Here is a 21,268-nt window from a genome sequence, read left to right on the forward strand (position 1 = left end):
CTGAAGGGGGGAAGATCATTCATGCATAAATAAAATATTTCACTCTGTGTAAAATGTTTATTTGCATAGCGCTCTGTTGCCATATCACAAGGAGCAGCAAGGAAGTATTTTGTGCAGATATAAAGAGAAAGAGAATATGGTAAGCAAAGAGCAATCCAGAGAGTGCAGCATCGTTACAAATGAAACTATGTTATTGTTCGTCAGAGATAAAAAATTTAGACATCAGAGGAAATGCTGTCAGTCCCTACTCAGACGTTTCCCATTGCAACAGTTTTGCAACACAGGAGACACTACTTTTCATCCATGCTTTTCATTTATTGTCCTGTCCACGCCTCTAGACATGAAAGATAAACATTTAATTAAAAGAAACTCTATATAACATAGCTGCTAACTTCTATAAACAGATATCTAAAAAAGTAACAGCTTCTCTTTTAACAAAGAGCATATTGTATTTCACGGCTAAAAGGTAAAGACAGGTACTTGAGTTAACATCTGCAGTGTGGTGACAAGAATCTAAGTTCAGGCACCCTTCAAAAAGCCACAGGAGTATCAGTAAGAACCATCACACAGAGCGTCTGCAGCAGGTTGTTCCACAGACACCGATTTTGATGTCTAGAGGCATTTGCCTTGAATTTTCACTCTGAATCCCCTATTTCGTCTTGCTACAGCAGCACTTGTGTCTTAATTTCAAAACAGATTACGAGGGGCTAGTACAACATTTTTCCAGGGCTAAAAGCTGCTGTCTATCCCCAAAACACTGTTGCTTTATCTGCCTTTGCTGTATTACCAGCAGAGTAATGTGTCTAAAGCCACAATACTTCCTACTGCAAGCAGTCAAGCTTTGTGTGACCATTGCCTGTCCATCCACCATGAGCAGCATTTGAGGTTTCATTTCCTCCCAGCGCTTATCCTTTGCATTATCTACAAAGCCAATCTCATTTTTTGTTTTGCTCATGGTCACAACTATTCTCCTCCTTGTGATTCTGTTACACATAATATTTAGGGTGCACATTAGAAACCGTTTCCCAAAACCCCACCTGACATGTCTGGGCTCTTCTTGAGCAAAGTCATGTCTTCATGAAAATGATTCTCAAACCCTCACAGATTTTTCAATAGCTTAGAGCAGCTTTATTTTAATCTTTGCAGAAAATACTGATTTTTAAAAAACAACCAAAATAGATTACACTTTGGCTTTTCCAATAATAAAATAACTTTTAAAAATAATTAGAACTACAACTACAAACAACTCCATTTTATCAAGTAAATATCCGTTGTTCAAAAGGTCAGCAATCATGTATATAAACATCAATTCTGTGGGTGGCTTAGGCTTTTAACAGATATATAGATATGTAATTTAACAGGTACATAAATGAAACAAATTTGTATTCAATTACAAGGTTTATAAGCAGTAAACTCTTCATTTAAGTCACAAAATTTCTTATGCATACATATATAAAAGATGTTCCTTAGCAGTACAAAGAGCGAGAGACAGTGCATTAAGAAGTATAAAGAAAAAAAAATTCTAAAAAATCAAGACCCCCTAATTATTCTGAGTCTTGAACGTTGCTCTATATCTAAGCTTCTGAATCAAAGAACAGGAAGCAATTGTTTACACCTATATGTAAAAAAACCCAACTGGTTTTAAAGCTGGAGCTTTAAAGCAGCTTAGAGTGCAGAGGGGTAAATAGTTTTATTTTTTAACATCTCTTTCAAAAATTGAAAATAATATCTTTTCCCTCCTCTGTTTTAGACGTTTCATTCTGGCCTCTAATGCCAGCTGGTTTGCTGCTACGTCACAAGTTATAAAGCCAGAGGTAACACAGTGATGCCTTCATCAGATCTCCGGAATAATCGAGAATTTGAGACTTCTCTGCATTACCCTCAAGGTCAAGGCAGAAGTGTCTCGAAAACCAAACAAACTCAGAGTGACCAACTTAGATCTAAAAATGCCGGGGAGGAAGAATCATAGTCCCACTCTGCCCAAGGACACAAACACCTGCTTTCTCAGTACCCCATCCAACTTTCTACATCACTTCAATCAACTGCTCAAGTTTCCCATTCCATGGAAAAAATGGGAAAAATCTTAAATTTAAGGAATTCATGTATCTTAACCTTTATTGCTGACTTTCACTTTATGTTGATCTGCTTCCACATCATCTGTGGTACCCGAGTGTTGCAACGATCTTCTATACCTCTGTTATTGGGACTATGAGGAGGACCATGTCTGAGGGGCCTGGGAAACCTGGGTTCATTTCTGACCCATCATCACATGGTGCAGAACAGCAAAGCCATCTCCAAGGAATACAGAGGAGGAGTTTAATTTGAGGTGGTAGAGCTCAGCAAAGCCTCATCAGTACTGCTCTACACATATTTGTGCCAGTGAAGATGTGCTGCTAGTCCGGAGTGAGAATAAGAGTGACAAAAATAATCTGTGGTTGGGAGTAATGTGAAAGAATTAAACTGGAGAGCAACTGAACTGGATTCCTATTCCTTGCCTGTCTCAAAAATGATCATTTTTGGTTTTGTTCAGCCTTGTTCTTATACCTGCAATTCATCACATATATAAAAATATATTAAAATACGTGTATATATATTTAATAATATAATATATACAATATCGTATTATATATACACACACATTTAAATTTTACTGTAAGTCCTGACTGCCTGGTAACTTTCATCAAACTAGACTCTTGCAAACACAGAAATCCTGGGTCAGCTTTCATCTTGGGCTTGTTTCACTTCCTACATCTTGTTTTTGCACTGGAGACCAACTAGGGGAACTTAAGCAGTTTGTTCTTCCCTTGCCTTTCTGCTGAAACAGTTATGTATGTCTCAGTCACTCCTTGCCTCATGTATTTTAATCTCTTTTTAAATTTAGCTTATTCCCATAGGTCTGGATTACCTCATCTACATGCCTGCCAAAATGAATTTATCCCTTATATGATACACATATACATGGGCATATATATACACACATGGCACAAATCACCATGTGCTCCCTCCAATGCATATAAAAAGGTGCATGGATAGCCTAAATCTACTCAGTGTTTAACTATGATAGACTTGCCCAGTGTAGACTCCCATTGTTCTTGTGATGTGAGAGGCAGTAGTCCAGCTGACAGCATTTTTAAAAAAAGAGAAAATTTGGGGAATTTTTTAGCTGCTTCAATCTTTTTTTGGGAAAAGGTGAGACAAAGCTAAAATAATATTTTGACATGCTTATCTATATAAACAGGCAAAGAAGAGAAACAAGTTAATCCCAGTGCAACCATGAAACCCCAAATATTACTCTAGTGGAAAAGTAGGCAACAAGCATGTTACTGTGAGATTTCCTTAAACTTATTCTCATTTAAGTCAAACCCTCAAGTTTTCCAAGGATGCACTTCTATCAGAGCAAGATAACAGAGCTATCTGGTTCATCACCCATGATTAGAGCACAGGACTAAAAACTACTTTCTGGGAAAGGCAGACCTGTTCTGAGCAGCACAATCGCATCGTACAAGTTCAGAAATGAGTTTGCCATGCTCCATTTTTAGAGAGGTTAATGGGTGGTGGTGGGGAAGAACAAAATATTATTGCTGAAAGGTTTCAGAACCTCACTCCACTTGGCTTAGAAGCTGTCTCGTAATTCCCAGTCTTAAGCACGTTTTGGGGACAATAATGGCATTTAGCCCTTCATCCTCTCGAGCAACTAGAAGTCACATCTCTTTCAGCTTCTTTTCTAGGCTTTAAAGACCATGCCCTCTCAGTCTTTTCCATTTCCACTGGAGCCCTCCTTATCCTAGGAGCCCTTCTCCACATCTGTTTCAGTTTGAACTCATCCCTCTTAAGGACAAGAGGCTGGAGTTGGTCAGGTGTTCCAAGATGACTTTCAGCAATGCCTGCAGCAAATAGTATTAATATTTCTTCCATCTACAGAAATACATTTTCCAGTAAATTCCAGAAATAAATTTATTATTTTCACACTTTCAGCACACTAGCCTTTTATAATCATCTTGCGATCCGTTAAGACATCCAAGTTTGTCTCATTGTTCATAATGACACACTGTTGTCACAGCAGACTTTCATTTCTCCAGTGGCATGACCTTACACCTGGATATTAAATTTCTCCCCATTATTTTGCCAGACCATTCTTTCTGCATATTCTCAGCCGCCTGTGTGTTTCTAATGCCTCGTAGTATCACAAGGGGACCCCTACTTTTTCATTGCAAATGAAAATATTAAAAAAAAAGTCTCAATGTAATGCTAATGTAACATTAGGCAACAGAGAGCGGTCTTGCCAAGAGTTTGGGGAAGTGCAGCAGACAGGCACCACTACCCCGTTCAGCTTCTTTCACAATTCTTTCCTTAGCAATTGTGACCAAGACAAATTCTACTTTGTCCATGCAATCTCCGATTATTTTTTATGGTTTTCCTGTATCGGTTACAGAAAGTAACACCCTGTCACCTTCGTGCTCTCCAACACTTGCGTTCCTACTACAGTTATAAATCCATCACGTTTCTACTTCCTCTGCAACATTCAGTTTTAGGCCCTGCACTGGTATTTCTGCTCCTCCTTTTCAGAGCCCAGATACCCGACATTAGCACACCAATATCTTAGTCCAGCTAAACCAACCTGGGTTGGCAGAAACCTCTCTTGAACTCATTACTAAGCTGACTACTGTTCTCATTGACGTTCTCGACACCCATTCTTCCACCCTTTGCTGTCCTGTTTTCCTTTCCCACATTGGCCTGCATATTGAAATCAGGGGTAGGACTCTAACATTCATAACTGTCCTGGTTTCGGCTGGGATAGAGTTAATTTTCTTCCACTTCCTAATTTAAACATTTTTTTAAAATCAAAATTCAAGTTAGACCAGGGAAAGAAGGTGTGCTGCCATCTGACTACAGTGGAAGTGGACTGTGTATTACATCATACAGCAAAAATCCCCCAACAGCTGACATAAGAACAGGAAACTTCTGGTGAGATAAAATACCTGGAGCTGCTGTACTGATGCTGTATTGATGTGTTTCTGGGAAAGGCAGACCTCTTCTGAACAACACAATTGCATCGTACAAGGAAAAATCTTTTCTCCTATATCATCCCCCCCATTTTTTACCTTTTTTTTTTTTTTTTTTTACTTACTAGACCAGGCATTTTAGCCATGTAATAACCAAGATTAATTAACACATTGCTATACTAAATGGAAAATAAAATTACTTAAGTTATCACACCTCAAACTTCCAAGGATGAAGTGATCCAATACAGTTATACAGAAATCAGGTGTGGTCAGGTGAGATTTGAGGATTATGTACTTCCATCTGCAGCCTTTGAAATAGAGTGCTTTGCTAAAACTAACTGTATCAGTTCAGGTAAACAGTCTTCTATATTCAAATGATAGTAATCCACAGTCCAACCTTTGCCTGTCTTGCCTTTAAGCCTCTGGGGAGAGGATAAGTTTATTCAGTGCTCAGCTAAATGATACATGATCTTTGTTGGAACTCATAAATGACAGCATAACATATATAATAAATATCATCATAGTTGATGACATGAAAGGTAGCTCTAATAGGGGTGGGGGGCCTTGACCATGAAAGAAGCATCTTCTATTTTTCTATAAATCCACCACAGTTTTTGCCTAGATTTGTTAAAAGCTTGGTTTCATGCAGGAATTTTGTCAGTGGTTAAAAAAAAAATTAAAACAAAAAAAAAATCAAGAAGAAACACTGAATGTCATTGTGGTAGTATAATAATGTTATAATGCTTGTAAAAGGATGAAAATAAAATTCTGAAACAAAACATTACATTGAAATGAAGCGGAATATAATTTATACAAACTACTGTTCCTTTTCCTTGTTTATTCAATTGAAGAAAAATACCAAAACACAAGAAAGTTAATCCACACAAGATTGTAATTTTGTTAACATTGCATAATAGACTTCATATATTATGAAAATGTTCCAGATTCATGTAGTCAGTATTTTTGGCACTGATTTTAAACTGAGTCTTACATTAAGCTAACATCTGTTTTCTGACCTTATAACACTTGCTTCATTTTATTACAATCATTTGCCTCAACTGCATCCTCCAGAATTTTGAATCAATATCAGCAATGAATTAATTCACTTTGCCAGCTCTCAGGCAACCGCATCTTCCATTTCCTCAACTTTTTTCCACTGTACTATATCTTTTGAAGATAGGGGCAAAGGTCAAATAACATCTTAATTTGTCATAACAGAATAAATACTTCTATCAAATTCTTCAAAAGGATCATATGAAATGGAACAGAGAAAAACTGTACCAACATGTTAACCAACTTAAAGGGAAGGTTCCCAAAATACTTTACAGACTTAAAAGTGTCATGCAAACTATAAGTAAAAATGTCATTTTCTTTACTAGTAAAGAACCTCAGTAATGACAAACAGCAGCTCCATATAACCAAATCTCCGTTTCCAGAGGAAAATTTGGCCAAACCACTACACTGAAGAGGATCAACATTTTTCCTAAGTATTAGGAAGTGTGCCACTCCAGCTAGCAAACCCCAAGGACTATGTCTACATTCCAAGCTCAGTGTATCTATGACTCACATACAATTTTTTCAGCTTTAAATTGATGACTTTGGCCAATAATGGCAGCATGCTAAAGTTTCAGTAGTCTAATATTTGCCCTGAGCTTTATAGATGATCATGTCTACCGGTAGTATAAGGATCCTTCTCCCCTCCCTTTTTAATGACTAGAGCAATCACTGTGGAATAGGAAAATGAGAAACTACCCATAAAAACAACAAGGTTTTGGAGAGAGGTCCAGGGGTAGCCCAAATGACATCATCCTCCTAACAAATGATGCGACAGAAGGGCAGGACAAGCTTCACACAGTTTCTTTGGAGAACTCAGATCTGAGACCTACCCTTCTTCACTCCCAACAGTATTTATCTAGCTCTTCACTCTCTCCTTCTCCTTCACACACACACAGTTAGCCTCCCAAAATAAGGTGCAGTTCTGTCACTCTGTCCACCCCCTCCAGAAGGCACATAGGAAGGTATATTTGCAGGTAGCAGCTGATACTTGAAACCTTCACCTTATTCAAGAAAGGCAGCCTAATGCTCAACCTCCACATGCCCGGATGAATGTATTAATATGACATTTGTTAGGGAGCATCATTAATAGCTACTATGACTAAGGGGAGAAGACAGTTATTTATGAACGTGGCCTTCAACGAGTTAAAGATGATGTTGGCAGTAAAGAGTCTTTTACAGATGTGATCTTTTGCTTTGAGATGTGCCTGTAATTCAAACCCATTGCTATACTGTAAACAAAACTCAAAGATCATGAAATTATCACAACATGTTAATGAAAATGTGATGGAGGATATCAAATTCACAGCCAACAACCCCTGATGAAGGTTTTGAGGGTGGCCTCATAGAAAGTATACCACTTCTCCTTTGGGTTTATCTTCTGTTTTCAGTGTGTTTAAAAAAAGGAGGAAAGGAAGAGCAGATCACTCAGGCATATTAGCTTTTGTTCTCTCAAATTCAGGTAACCATATCCCCATGGAATAAATCAATTATTATAAACCTTACCTGGTTTTATGCATTCTACAATCCACTTTCAACATGGATTAAGATAGTTGTGACTAAATTAGTGCAGAATGACTTCCGTGTCAATGAATCTTAACTCTGTACTAGCCTGGTCATTTTGTAACTCATATTACTTTGCACCACGCTGCATTTACCATCCTGCTCCATTGGTCGGAGGGCTTCTTCATCTGCTGTCACCTCCACGTTTAAATGCTGACACGTACTCATGACCAAACTTGCAACTTAAACATAACATTCTTGTTATAATAGCATCATATTATGCCTTGGGCACCTGTCTAAAGCACTGAATTTCACAAATAACTCACAAAAGAAAAACAGATTTTTTTTTTCACCCTCTTCAAATGCCAGCATATAGTTCAGTTGCAAAAAAAGAGTTACTTCTCCAGCAGACTGTCTTGTGTTTCATTAGCTGTACAGCATTAGATATACACAGAGGAATCCTCCTGAAACACAGGCCATTGTACTGGGGTATTTAATATGGATTTAAGAATGAACTCTAAGCTCAGATGAAAATTTGGGGTTAAATCATTCATGCTGATGTGGACTCTTACTCAGAGTCCAGTTCCTCCTGGAAGTTTGCAAACCTTGGACAAGTTTTCTTAAGTCACAAGAGGAAGTTGCAAGAGTTCTCAAAAAAAATGAGACAGCGTCAAATCCGGTGCCAGTAAATTACACTTGCAGAAACAAAGTTTTGTGCTATTTCATCTTTACAGGGATACTAGAAGAACATTCAGCACTAATCATGTAAGTATTCCTGTGAGGAACCACCTCATCTTGTTCTCACTGATGTAAGTAGCAGAACCTCCCTTAACTTCAAGGGTGTAAGATTGCACTCCAGGTTCTGACACTTCACAGAGGTCTATTTATAACTCATTTATTTTACTTAATTTTAAACTGCGTGTTAATTATATTCCTTTGAGGTCCTGAATCTAAACCAGGCATATTCCAGTTGATTTCTCGCCCAGCTTAGTAAACTGTTCTAAGCAACTGTTGCAATTTGGGATACACGCGGGGGCACCAAAGGATATTGTCTGAACTAACTGTTTGATGCAAACATGATACATAGAACTAAAAGAGCTATATCATGAGTAATTTTTGGAGGTTTTTAGATGAAGTCCTGGAGATCAGGGTTTTTTAATAGATATGAGTACACTCTGCATAAGTCTACCAAACGTATCCTGAAGGACTGCAAATTGCCACTGATTCAGGTCTGAAAGCCTGGCGTGTAAAGACAGCAGCACACTTTAACTGAAGTTTTGTGAAACTACATGCTCAAGCTGGGGTGACAGTAAGAGTGTAAAAGGAAATATGTCACTGAATGAACATGGACTAAGAATTCACATCCAAGTTTCTAAGCATGCTTTTCACATTTGTTGCACACATGAGCATGAATAAGAAGTTTCTCTAAAGTTAACCAAAATTAAAAATATTTTACGTTCTTTCCATTTTCAGAGAGGAGCGAGAGTGGGAATCTGGAAACTCTCTTTTGAGGGAGGGTTGTGAATCGTTGGTGTGATGGTTCACTTGATTGTTCCTGCTTCAAACGTTCTAAGGAAGAACTGGAGACTTTGGATTTTAAACACATGTATGTCTTTGCCGATGATCTTTCTCAAGGGCAAGAATGAACACAGAGTTCCCCAAATCACCAGGACAGCAGCTGTGCAAGAATATTAACTTGATTAAAGTTCTTTTATATTTGAGATAATTTATTCTACACTAAATAGAAGTTCTGAGTGGAGGACTGACTTGAAGAAGCACGTTGCATTTGCTCAATATGTTAATTTATTTCATTTTCAGAAACCGATTAACACTTTGACTGCTGCTACTATTTTGACTTTGCCTTGACATTTCTTGTTTTCTCTCTCTAACAACAATCGACATTGCTGTATTCACAACGTATCATTACTGGATTGCACAGCATTTAGTATTCTCTGTTGTTTCTAGTCCTGCTTAATGGTCAAGAGCCTTGCAATTGATAGCAGATGAAGACCTAGCAGTTACAACCACAGCCAGTTCCACTGAACCACGCTCTGATCCTGTAAGTGACTGCACACAACTTGCAGGAGCTCTACAGACTTTGAGAGACTCAGGCCAGGACTTTCTAAACAAAGTACAGGACACAGACCTTAATGAGTAGGACAGCATGCATGATAATTTTGGCAGATTTAGACTCACGGTAAACTGGAGGTCCGTGACCAGAATTATTTTCACATTCATACTGCAGACTGCAAGAAATTTACAGCACTCTTATTATGACCATACTGGCTGCTCATTAAAGCTTATAACCTTTGTAACTTCAAATATCAAATATACAGCTCATAGGCAGGCCATGTGATTACACTGTACCTAACAAAAAGATCTTAGACTGTGCACAAGCCCCATTGTTTATATGTGATTTTAGCACTCACGGCCCATGCAGCTAACTTTCCTAGCAAGAAGTAAGAATAAATCAGTGTTCATGATGGTTACCTTAGTTTGTTTCAGAAGAACTGTAATGAGTCCACAATGAACTTACATTTGAATTCCGTAGAACTAAGCACTGTGCAAAGAAGATGCTTTAAAAAACAGTAAGACTACTTCATTCTTAGGCATGCATGGGAATTTCTCAGGACAACACAAACCATATGAGAAAAGGTGTAGGAAAGGAGGCTGAAATCCCTGAGAAGTCAGAATTGGGGTTGATGCTGAGAAATAAATGAAGAGGGAAGACTGCAGAAGCAGAGATAAAAGGAGAAAAAACAATCAAATAAGAATGCAAAGGATGATAACTAATGGGGTAGAGACAATTACAGTCCCTAGGAAAGCACATAATACATTACAGAAGAGAATACTGTTCTGATCTCTGATTCAAATAAGCTATTCAAACACTGAATTTTGCATTTCTGACACTTGTATCCAATGCCCTCAGACTTGCTCAAATTGAGAGCAGAAACATCTCACCTGAAGCACCGTTTTCCCACTTGTTCACTCCACCAGCCAAACCTTTTTTCTGCTGGTGCCAGCTCTGCCGAAGTTGGTTCTTCAAAACTTGCACTGCCTTCACAAAGCTAAATTTCTTAAGTTTCACTTTCTGTGGCGACAGAGCGTACAGGGCATGTCGACACCAAGGAGCACAGCATAGAAGTCTTGGAACAAGAGCTGTTGCTTTGGCACCACACCCCCACAATACCAAGCCTTGGTTTCTTCTTCACAGGCCAGCACACATACCAATAAATCCACGCTCTGCTTCACTGAACTAGCTGTATTTACAAGTATGGTCAATGCTGGCTCAAAAACCTTTTACATGTGCCACCACACAGTACAGAAAAACCTCCTGCATACAACAGAAATGAAACTTGACCAGAGAAGGTCGAAGCAACATCGCAGAACGGCAGACAAAGGGGTAGCAGACAATCCACGCTGACCATCTTCAAGACATAAACCAATCTGTTTCAAGTCAGGTTGAGGTCACCATTTTAAATCAGATGTGGTAAACATCTGGTAGTTGGCTTTAAAGATAGATCACACCTACACATAATACATGCTCTACGTAGAAGAGTCTTGCTGGCCATCTACAGAAGTACAAAGCTGCCCTTTAAGGAGGCACGGGCTTCTTAAAACACTGTGAAGACCACATTAGTACTGCCAGGTTGGTACTCCATTGGACTTCACACTTCTTCAAGAGGCTGGCGGTACATATTTCTGGGTGCATATTCCCTGATAAGGTAGCACAAGTAGATTACAAATGATAATTAGATTATGAAAGGTGCTGAGACTTATTTTTCTGGAAGGGGAAGAAGAAAAGTTGCTGCACAGAGATCTAAATCAAGAGATGAAATAAACAGCTTATACTACTGACAGTCCTGAAGACAAAGTTGGAGAGAAAGAAACAACAGAATGATGTTGCAGAAATAAAAGAACGATGGGAGAAGAAAAAAGGAAAGAGCAGTAGGAAGGGAGTACAGCTACAGCAGGATAAAGACTGAAACATGGCTTTTTCCAGGAAATTGGGGAGAAAAAGCCCCAAATAAACAGCACATTATTACTAATGAAGACATTTGAAGCACAGTGACTCCACGACTTTCTCAGACATACTGGTAAGCATCATGGCAGAAAGATGGGAACTGCTACCAAGGAAATTTAGTGGGAGATTTTCAGAAGAGGCAAGCTCTCCTGGTCAGACCTAGTGGGAGTACTGCTGTCCACCACCTGCCTAGCAGAAACCATCAATCAGGCCATCTACATCCCAAGAGAAACAGGCTTAGCATTCACCTAAGTATGGCCCGGTGCTTCTCCACTGGTGCCAGGACAGCTGCTGCAATCTCTCTCACAGCCAGTGCAAGTACAGCTGGAAATCAGTGACAGAGCAAAGACCTCACAAGACAGAAAAAGGAAGACAAAGCGCCACGCCAGCAATACAGCAGCACAGTTGCTTAAAAGGCAAGTTTTCCTACACCCCTCATGGGCTGCAATGCTTCTCTCTAGCCTTTGCATAGTTTAGCAGATCTTTTGCAATAGTAGATCTGTAGTTACAAAAATGTACTTTGAATCCCATTTGAGTGCTCTGCTACGCCATAACGGCACATTCAAATGACTCTTGCAATGTATTTTGAACAAGTTGAACCCTGAACATCCAACGTAGGATTTCCTCTTTCTCCTGCCCATCCCCTTCCTGTGTGTTTACCAAAAACTTTCACTTCCTCAGTGGCACTGACACCAGCTCTGGCGATCACTTAACTCTGTTCTCCAGCTCTCCTCCGCTCACATCTGAATCACAGCTACCCTAGGGCATTCAGCACTTACTGAAGGGTTTTAGAAATCCCATCAAGACACATGGTAAGGCTGGGGTTGCCCTGGAGAAAACCATTTACCGTCCACTGGATCTAATGAATGTAAGCCTCATGATTCTGGCAAGGGATACTCGAGCAGGCAATTTCAATAAATGCAATAGATGCACTATTATCCAGATCTTTTTCTACTCAGCTGATACTACCAGGAAATGCTCTCTTTGTCTGAATAGAGTAAAACTTAGTCATAGGTCAGATCTACCGATTTATAAATATGTTATCATTATGTAGGAATTCACTCAAACGTACTTTTTACCTTTTAATATTAATTTTGTTCTAAGCCCCTCGTACAGTCATACATGGAAACAACAAACCTGCTTAGCGCAAATATACTTTTGCGCTAACTCCTGTAATACCATATTGTTTCATTTTATGCCCAAGAAAAAGCTTGAATAAGATTTCATCAAAAAATTGATCAAATACGTTTGTATACAACTATCCATACAAACTAATGAAGGAAACATGAAAAGCAAAGCAATATATTATAGATGCCACATCAGAAAGCCCACTTAACAGACTATGTTTTTGTTGACGAACTTCCTGAGACAGCTTTCTGTTAAACCAACAAAGGAGTAGTTAAGAACACATCCCAGAGGGAGTCTGTTCCCTCCAAACCTTTATCACGTCCAGACTTCCAGTAGCCCTCTAAAATAGAGAAAACTGCAGAAAACGCCATTCCAGAAGAGCAGCTGCATCCCATACATACTTCAAACCCTGTGGTGAGCTATCAGATTTTCCAGTTTAAGATCACACAGTTTGCTATCACAGGCACTTTCAAGAAATGGCTTGGTCACAAGAACGTGCACAGTAAAAAGCAGGCCTTTGCAAATTAAAGTAGCAAATTCTACAACATATCAACCACAATTTAGACAGGAAGAAGTAGCCTCATGCTACACACAGCAGAGATCATAGAGGAAGAAGGACACATTGTTCAGACTGTTTATCATTTGAGTCCTTTGAACTGAAGAAGTAAGATAGTATGCTGCGCAAACACAGGAACCAATTGTAGATACTTAAGATGCCAGCAGTTTGAAAAAGATAGACAATGCTGACCTAAGGGATAGCAAATACTGGCCTGAACGGTGCTAGTCTACCCTTTTTCCCCCAGAGAAATGAGATCTACGCATTCCCCCCTTCACCTTTCCCTGGTCTTCTCCTCCTTCTCTCCCCTGCAAAGTGTTACTGGCAAAATACCGTCTCTCTTCTGATGTTCGGCTGACAAAAATAACTAATCTATTTCCCTGTATGAGCAGTTCTTTACGGCACACAACTAATACAAGTATCTCATAAATATTTGGAGGAAATGCTTCCAACACATGATGAATTCTGCCTTTGCATTTTGTTCCATGATCCCACATTTTCAGGAAAGATGCTGAACATGACTCTGAATGATTCAGCCTCGGAAATTACAGCATTTAATGACAATGTCAACAGGAAACGTATTTGAATCAGGCAAAAATAAATATGAAAGCACAGACCTTTCCATCCTTCCCTGAAGGACAATTAAGTTTAAACTAGGAACAGTCACACTAAGGACAGTTACATTGTATTTGCCTTTTATAAGTAGAAGCTGATTTCTTTGAGAAGGTACCATTACTGTTTACAGTATGGCAGTCTCCTTCTCCTTGTATGCTTCACTAAAGACAGTTTTCATACGAATGTAATTTTACATTCTTTATCTACATATTTTCCTGTGGCATGGCTCGGCAAGTCTGGAAGCCTTTCTGTACCATCTCTAGCACTCCTACACTCTCATGAAAGAGGGGACACAAATAAATGGGAGAAATAGGAAGTAGGCATATGATCAGCAGGAGAACAATCCTAATTCTCAACTGGGCAACTGGTTCTTCTACAGAATGAAGCTGTTCTTCTTAGAGACAGAAATCCTATAGAGGTAAAATAACAATAAATACTACTTAACAGAGTCACGTGGTTTGGTGTAATTATTTACGCACTCGGCTCCATATCTTCAGAAGGAAGTATCACCTACAGCACACAAAGCTCACACAACCCAGGATCCCCAGCCAACGGATCCTACTCCCATCCCTTGCATTAGCACCTGACAGCTCACATCCTTCAGGGATCACTGGTGCTGCAGAAATACACCTCTGTGTACAGCCATGCTGCTAGAGCAGAGTTCTAGGAATCCTAGTCTGCACCTAATGCCCACCCCATGCCTTTACTTACTTATTTATTTACTCCTCATCTGCTTGTTTTCTGTGTTCATTCAGTTTTGCAAAGGGCTCCCTGAACCCCAAGAGCAAAACTGGCTCTACAATTCCCTGGACACAAGAAATAAAGTTACGCAGTCACTCAGAATATGCACTTATGGAAAGGAGGAAAGACCTCACTGCCTCCCCAGATCACCTAGCCCCTTGAGCAAAATAAGAATTCGTTCATGGTCAACATGTTTCCATCCAAAAACTTCAAAGATGCCCATTAAAATTCCAAATAACATGCAAAGTACAGATAGGAAAACATCTCCTTTTTGTGACAGAGATGGAATCACATCTGAGATTAAATACTGCACTTCTTAAACTTTCCTGAATAGCTACAGAGAGGTCAAATGCTGCTCTCTGATGTGCAGCACAAGAAGGGCCAGATGTAGCGTCTCTGGTCTTATGAGCCACCCCACTGAAGATCAGCTACTAAGCTGAGCTAGGAGGACCTTGGACCTTTTTCATTGCCTGTTTTAGGCATTGCTTCCCACAACACTTGCTGTTCCGTGATGCCATTTATCTTACAGGAGCCAACAAGGCCATAGGAAGATAGCTCACTTCAGTTACATAGATAAAATGGGGGGGGGAAGTGTTATGAAAGAGTTACTTATACATTCATAAATACATGCAAGAATTAATTTCACATTTATGGAAACTCTCTTGAAAGGGTAAAATTAAAAACCGGAATCTTAAACATCTTAAAGGCAATGGGGTTTAACGTCATATGCGAAAGTTTCATAATCAATTGCATTGTCAGAAAAAAGTCATTGTGCAACTCCACTGGTCAAAGAACTTATAAGGAAAGGCCTTACCTTGTCCTCTGTATATTTATATAGGAAAAAAACCCTCATTTACCAAAAAAAACTACAGCAGAAAAGCAGAATAACTTCAAGTCAGCCAGCTACTGTACAAAGACGACCGTTCTACACCACTACAGTTTAAAAAAATATATCTCAACAGCACACAATTAAAATAGATCTTTACGTTATTAAATCAAGAATTCTTTTCTAACTAGCTAAAAGCTATAAATCTCAGAAGAGATCCATAGAATGAGACGTCTGTTGATCTCAGAGTTCATTAATTTTAATCCTTGCCCAAGATTTCATAATGTCCTATTAACAGTATCTAACTGATTTCTAGCCTATTGCTACTTTTTCAGAGAAAACTATTTGATTTTTTTCTCATCCATACTTTCAGTGCTGTTGATGGTACCTGTTATAAAGATACAAAGTCCCAACACATAAAAGATAAGTAACACCTACTCTGCATTCAATACTGGGTTGGAAACAATTCACACAAACACAATTTGAATATCCCTTTGCTAAAACTGAGCTACATTTTCCCAACGTAGCTTTGCAATTTTCCAACAAAAATCTTCCTCTTTTTTTTTTTTTTAACTCTTTAGTGATACTACGATGAGTGCAGACTTATTTACCTGGCACTCATACTTTACAGATACTTGCAACTAACATTAAGATTTCTAAATTACAAAAGTCTTCCAGGTACTTTATGGGGTCAAGCTAAAAAACGTAATTTCCAATTTGTATTACAACGTGCTAAAATTCCTTAAGATTGGTCAGGCTGTTTCTTTTTTTCAAAAGTGGGAATGAAAGGCAAGAGATGGGATATTGATTTGAGGTTTCAGATGAAACAACAGAATAAGAACTCAACCTTTGTGCTCCCTATGTATAACCACAGTAATATGATCTAGTTAAACAAGTTTTAAGTGTTAATCTCTTTGGTCTTTAGTGCCAACAGAGGGGAGCGAAGCAGCAAGATGAGTTCTTGCAAATCCATTCCCTGCAAACACATAAAAGATGCAATTTCCACAGAAACTCTTAACTGCTTTACTGAAGGTACGGCATCAGCTAGGGAGATCTAGCTTGACTTTCAGATCCTAAATTAAAACTGGAAGGAGAAAACCCCTCAAGACCATTCCTTAGGCATACTGTACTGTTACAATAGTAGTCAGCAAGAAACACCATGCACCAAACATCACAATACCATTTTCTCGTCTTTCCTTTCAGCTAAAGCACATTTGAACATACAGTTAAGAGGAAGCAGCTTTAACTTGGAAGACGCTCCAGGAATTACTCTCCTAGAAAAAAGCAGCGTAAGAAGGAATACCCAGAGGCCACATTGCCTCTCCTAAGTCAAGGCTATCACCTTGGCTTGAAACACCGACTGCAGACTTTGATCAGCTAATTTTACACGCAAACAGCCAGAAGGCACCCGAGCCCTCAAGCTCATAGCAGAAGCCGGGCAAAGCGGCAAGACGTAAATCATGCTTTTGAGAATGATTTTTTTTTTTTTCTTTTTTTGCAAATGCCGTATTTCCTTTAAGACCCCATCCAGTCCTACTGGGAAGGTGAGGCGGCAGCAGCACCTCCTCCGGGAGGCAGAAGCGAGGGCAAGCCTCCCGGGAAAGCACCTTGTACCCGCCGTGCCGTGCCGTGCTGTGCCGTGCCGGGGGCACGGAGGCAGCCCGGCCGGGCACCACACACACACACACACACACCCCCCCCCGCTCCCACCCGGTGCACCCCCGTGGGAGAAGCCGGGAGAGCTGGGGCTGCCTCCCCCGCTGCCGCCGGCCGCTCCCGGCGCTGCCGCCCGGCGGGGCGACGGCCGAAGGCACTTACTTTCCCGGGTGCGAAAGTTGAGCGGCAGCGAGCGAACTCCACGGTTACCGCCGGGGCGCCGAGAAGGGTGTCCCGGGGGCGGCGGGGCTGGGCCGGGCTGGTCTCGGTGTGCGTGCGGGGCGCGGCGCTGCTGCCCCGCCGGCCGGGAGAGGGGGGCAGCCGGCGGAGGAACCTCGCACGGCCGCCGGCGGTTGGCTCGCAGCCTCCGGGCTTACTTCCTGGTGCCGGGCTCGATTTGCATGAGGGGCTGCGAAGGGAGAGCGGGGCGAGAGAGGGAGATGGCGGGCGGCGGGGGTAGCGGGCGGCCCCTGCCACCGGCCCCAGCGGCTGCCGGCGGGGAGGCGCAGCTCCTCCGGCTGAAGCGCGGAAGGCTGAGCGGAGGGAGGCTGTGACGGGGACGAGGTGGGGCAGGAGCTGTGGAAGGGGTGTAGGGGATCTGCCTCGGCCGGGCTGCCTCAGGGCCGGCGGAGCTGCTGCAGTCGAGGGGTGAGTGCCCCTGTGCCCCAGAGCGAGCTTCGTGAGGCGAGCTAGCCGCCGTTAAAAGTCATAACTGAATCAAACCGTGTTAGTCTGAGAGGCAAAACAGAAAAGGCTGTCTTGTTCCACCGGCAGCCTAAAAAACCATCGTGAACTTCTCCAAAACTCAACTATAGCAACTTCTAAGGTCCATTGGAGGCTGGGTTGGAAGAAAAGAAAGAACAAGTAAGGTTATCTTTTAATTTTTCTTTCTTTTTTTTTTAAGAATGATTTACTAGCCTGTTGAAAAGTGAAATAAAATCTCACAGGTCAGCAAAACAGGAAATATGACTGTGTGGACATAACACCCAGAGGATGCAGCTGAAAAGCTCTACAAGAACTGGAGTCAAGGTGTCCGATGTGTACTGCCAGACCACCTGGATGAGTTCGGGTCATGGAGATTTCAAAGGCAGAATTTCAAAAGAAAAGCATTTAAGCTTTCCATATAAAGTGTTGAAGACAGCGGAACAAGTTTGGGGAACAGTCAAAGTGGTGCTAGGTGCAAGATGCTCAAAGGTATCTCTGTACCCTTTCTTGAAATCCACCAATAAGGCCTAGCTGTGAGTTGGAGCAGACTGGGGAGCTGGCGAGGACTTCCAGCAGGGCATCCAAATAGCTGAAAATGGCTCAATGCAGCTCACTCACTGTGGGTTTAAGAGAAGAACCTGAATCATGTCAGTAGGACTTGCAGATCTTTGGCACTGATGTAAAGACCTGCCACTCATGGTGATGTGCAACTGGCACAATCGCTTCACTCTGGTGTGTGCTGCAGTCCTGTCTCGAGACTGTGGCTCCAGCACACAGGCCACTACTTTGATCCCATAGAAGACTCAGTCTGTAGAAGCAGTCAGACCATAATATGTCACATTTCTAAATCAGTCCCAGATGTCCCTGGGCATCTGTAGAGCTCTGAAAAGCAGTGAGCAATAGTTGCTTGTCTTCTTTGAATTATATCATCAATGATTAAAATAATGTCGTGTAGATACTCAGTATAAGACCAGCCTCTAAAAACATTGTAGGGTGAGACAGTAAGGAATTCCTTCAAGTTCTATCAATAAAAAGTTGGTAAATGTTTTCTCCCTACCCCCAACTTATTTAAAGATGTTTATAAAGGAAAAAAAAAAACAAACCACAAAACAACCTTTTTCCCTATGAAAAGTTTATACAAAAAGGAAAGATCTGATTTAATTTACACTATCTTGGGTTTGGGGATTTTTTTTTGCTTGGAAATTTGGATTCCAAAAGTTTATATAAAATGAGCTATTTCTGTTTGGAAGTGCTATCACAGAGGCTCAAGAGAATGTACTGTTAGTGCCTCATGTTTCCATTTTCCTCTATAGGATAAGTACCTTGATCTTGTATCTTTCTTCTTGGAGAGGAGAAATGGTGCACAGATGCCATGTCTGTCTTGGCCCCCTCCTTTCCTCCCTGTTTCTTCTTTTCATTATCAAGTATTCCGCTGGGTTTAAAATTCCTCTTCTCCTACCAATGCATTAGTGAAAATAAAACGAAATTTAGTTTTATAAATGCAGAATAGAGTCTAGCAGTCTAGTAAAATACAATCTTACCTATAATGTGAATAATTTGGAAAAATAAAAAAAGTGCTGAATTACCCTTAATAGGCTCCTATGCAGTAGTAGATTGAGGAGCATAGCACAAACTCATCAGTTCTGCCCCAAAAGAAATAATATGAAGAAGGGTTAGAGTAGAATAAATACACTGTGCTTTATAAGAAGAAAAAACAAAGACAAGCTGTTAATATCGTTTGAAATAAGTCACAGTTTTATGCATCCTTGTTCCCACTGATAAGAGGAATATGTACAAAATCTACCTTAGAAAGCGTAAGCAGGAAAGGAACTCTCTCTCTCTCATTATATATTCACCAAAAGGGAAAAAAAGCTGGTTCCAGGCTCCCTACATCTGTAGATCTGCTGTTAGTCACATGTTTTAAATGTCTTTGCGTATAGATCAAGACAGTTGGGGGGTGGTGTAAAATGGGGCAAGAAAGAAACTTCAAGCCTGTCACTGAAGTGGAAGTCCTCGCATGAAGGACTGTGAGTCATGTTAGCCAGCTAGCATTCACGCTCAGCAACTGATTTTCCACTTTGGGCCAGCTTGACTTCCAGACTATGTCTCTACTGCTGGATGAAGCATGGCTGCAAAACAGTGCTCCAGTACTGAGGCCAACTGGCACTGTAAGAATCCATGTCCGTGCTCTTGGCATCCAGAACATGGGGACTACACCAAACTGGTGGTTGAGTAGACCCTGGCCCAGGTTAGCTCCCAGATCAGCTCTGGAAATTTTTTGAGAGTGGTAAGCGGCCTGGGCCAGGGATCAATCCAGCAATCTGTCAGTAGACTCAGAGGAATGTCCAGCAGTATTTCCTTGGGCACTGTTAATTACTGGCCTATACGTCGTGCTGTAGACTCCAGACCAATCCAGCTACGCACCCGTGTAGGTAGCTGCTGATCAGTTTGGATTGCGTCTGGGAGCATGAAGTGGCACGAACTGTAGGGAACAGTGGCTCTGGGCAGTAAATCAAACTTTGTCACGGACAATGAAAACAGACAGCAAACTTCACTCTATGTTTTTATATATTCCTTAATCTCATCGTTGCTGAGCACTTTCTACAGTATGCTTGAACCCAAAAGCAGAGCAGTAATAGAAGAATACTAGTTAGTCATGAAAGCATAAGTGGCACAGCCAGAGCAGTAATTTGAGAGAGATCCCAAGGAACACCTGGGTTCATTCAGTAAAAAAAAAGTAGGGAAAAGATGACTTTGTTCAAAAATAGGTTTACAAGGATTTAAATTCTTCATAGAAGAACAGGGAAAGAGAGAGCAAAGATACATGTAAAACTAAGACATTGAGACATCTGGCTTTTTTGAATGAGCCGGAGTTTTGGAAACTCATTCTCAATTTGTTGACACAGTAAAATGTGTTTTCTTTAGAAATTCCAGCATTTACATGGTCACCGCTTGCATTGTTTTTCTGTATTTTATTTCTTCGTCAAGGGATTATCATTAAGTAGTTAAAGTCCAAATTGTTAACCTGCTTTGTAATAATGTAGCAATTTTTAAACAAGTAGTGAAGAGTGGATTATAAAAAATGAGATCCAAGTCACACAGTCATTCTTCACACAAGGTTGTTGGAGGAAAAAAAAACCAGAAAATAAAAGCAGTATGTTTTGGCATTAATTTTGCATCGTTTCCTTTCTTATTGTAACCTACGATTTTAGAGAAAGCCATATTGACCTATGTAAGAAGAATATTTAAAAATTTTATTCTAAGAAATGTGCTCTTCATGTGATAAAGATGGTTTGCTTTTGTTTGTTCAAAGAAAAATAATATAAGAAAGAAATGTTACTTTCAAGTATGAAGCAACAAGTTAATGCACTCTTATGTGTGGATATTCATCAGTTCCTGTTCTTGTTTCCAGTTTGGAGCCTGGGAAAATAAGTTTTGCGACACTAAAGAGAAATGAA

The 21,268-nt window shown here is 40.4% G+C and overlaps 1 protein-coding gene across 2 annotated transcripts in view; it reads right to left on the reverse strand.

Annotated features, from left to right (window-relative positions):
• The window catches only part of LYN (LYN proto-oncogene, Src family tyrosine kinase), a 54,569-nt gene extending 37,228 nt beyond the window's left edge, over positions 1 to 17,341 (reverse strand). The window contains exon 1 of one of the 2 annotated variants that reach the window (XM_050892852.1): positions 17,268 to 17,341. The gene's annotated coding sequence lies outside the window, so the exon portion shown is untranslated. The remainder of the gene's footprint in view (positions 1 to 17,267) is intronic. The other variant, XM_050892851.1, reaches the window with a different exon arrangement.
• Between the last annotated feature and the right edge of the window lie 3,927 nt (positions 17,342 to 21,268).

This window comes from Gymnogyps californianus, chromosome 2 (genome assembly GCF_018139145.2).
Source record: "Gymnogyps californianus isolate 813 chromosome 2, ASM1813914v2, whole genome shotgun sequence".
Taxonomy (NCBI): Eukaryota; Metazoa; Chordata; class Aves; order Accipitriformes; family Cathartidae; genus Gymnogyps; species Gymnogyps californianus.